A 2,065-nucleotide genomic window follows, 5' to 3' on the forward strand; every position below is an offset into this window, starting at 1 on the left:
CTGCCCGCCCTGGAGGCACCACCTCTGCATCAGGCGGGAATATCAGAGGGAGAATTTGGCTTTCTGGATTTAACAAGCTCACTTTTCCTTTAATTGGGGCCCTCAGGCACTACTGTAGTCCACCTAATGGCACTAATCATTAATGAATCTGCTTGGTGAATAGAAAGGCTGAACTGTTCTCTCTCTCCTTAAGTTGTCAGCTCTGCTCACAGAACTTAGTGGGTTTCACTGGGCAGGACAGCAACTGCACAGATTTTAAAAGGACCCTGGAGAGGAAGAGGGCTGGAAGTGCCACTGATCCATTCATCCCTGCACTGTGCAAATGAGCCAAGGACTAACAGTAACTGGCTGCTTCCTCTGAGATGTAGATACAGGCACCAAAAAGTCCTGTCAGAAATGGATATTGCACCTTATTTCATACCATGCCTCCCTGCTCCGTCCACAAGCACCAACCAGTTTGCTCTCACTACCACTCAGATTTTTCCTCAGTTTTGTGTGTCCTGGCTCAAGCTTTTGCTCCCAGCACAGGCCCACTCCATCTCCCTGTTACAGCCTTTGAACAGATGGGAAAAGGTCTCTTTTTTTTTTTTTTTTTTTCTCTCTCTTTTTTCTTCCCCCTAAAAGCAAAAATAATCGACGGCCACCAGCTCAGCCCAGTGCCGGCAGGGTCTCTCCGTGTCGGAGGGCAGCCCGAGCCGGGCCAAGGTGCAGCTCTCCCTGCAGGGCTCAGCCCGGCTGCTCAAAGGGGGAGGCAGGGAGGCAGCAGGAGAGCACCCGCAGGCCAAGCACGGGGGCATCCAGCGCTGCCGGGGAAGAAGGAGCCAGCGCTCTGCAGCCCTCCGGGGACTGCGGGGCTGCGGTTGCTCAGTCGGAGCTGGGAATAGGAATTAGGGCAGGCAGAGCCGCAATGGCTGCAACTCTTCCTGATTATCCAGCCAGCTAGAAATGCACTGGCTTGTCTTTTGTTTCAGCTACGGGTTTTTTCCCTGTTGATCTGCGTTTTTGTTTTGTTTTGTTGGGTATTTTTTCCCTTTATGCGTACGTGTGTGCGCATTTTCTTCTAAGCAGGAGAGATAATTTTACTGTGGTCACTGTCAAGGTTTAAACGCCCTTCTGTTGCGTTTTTCCCGTCTCCAGTTCATCAGCTCAGGTTTGCCCGGGAGTTAAGAAGGGATGTAAGAGGCTTGAGCCTCTTCCAGCTCTTGCTACAGCGGGACCAGCCTGGCGAGGGGCAGCCCAGCCTTTCCCGCAGCCTTTACAAACCCTACAGGTGCAAGGCGGCAGGAGGCAAGTCCAGTACACTCAGTCCTTTTCTGGGACTTGGCGGAGGGCTCGTGTTTCCTTGCCCACACAACATGGCAAGGCAGAGCAACCATCCATCCCCGCGGTGGAGAAAATTAAATACGTAAAATCGACCATTGCGCTAAGGCTTCAGAAACGGCCCTTGAAAGGAGCAGAAAAGGGTACAACCAATGCCTGGGGCATTGGGGGGCTCTTATAAAATGAAGGGGCAGGAGGGAAGGGGGAGTTTGTTGGCCGCTCGTGCTCCCCGAAAAAAGCCACGGAGCTGCCGGCGGGAAGAGCCTCGCTTGCCAGTGTGTCCAGGGGGAGCTGAGCCAGCGGGACGGGGGTTTGCTGCCCTGCCTGTCGCCTGTGCGGGAAATCCCGGGCTGCAATGCAGGCCAGTGCATCCCGGCTAGCTCGGCAGGCCCGGGGGCCGGCCTGTGCCCCGGGGCTGAGCGCCCGACAATTATTAGCCCCAAACAGGAGGGTCCAGGAGGAGACGGAAGGGAGGAAAGGGGCCCGGGAGCGACCACCGGGCACCCTCCCCACCCGCTCCGCTGTTTTTCACTGGTTTGCCGCCGTTTATAATTCTCCTCAACGGAGGGTTAATTGGGGGATGTGCTAATTACGGAGAGATTATTCATTAGTAATTGAACTTCACACGAGGATAACGCGAGTCCGCTAATGAGCTGGAAATCGCCCCCTTATTAGGGCGTTTCAGCTCTTTTCTGTGGGGTGAGGGAAAGCTGGCAGGCTCCCTTCCGACGGACGGGCACCGTCC

Source organism: Geospiza fortis, unplaced genomic scaffold, assembly GCF_000277835.1.
Source record: "Geospiza fortis unplaced genomic scaffold, GeoFor_1.0 scaffold219, whole genome shotgun sequence".
Taxonomy (NCBI): Eukaryota; Metazoa; Chordata; class Aves; order Passeriformes; family Thraupidae; genus Geospiza; species Geospiza fortis.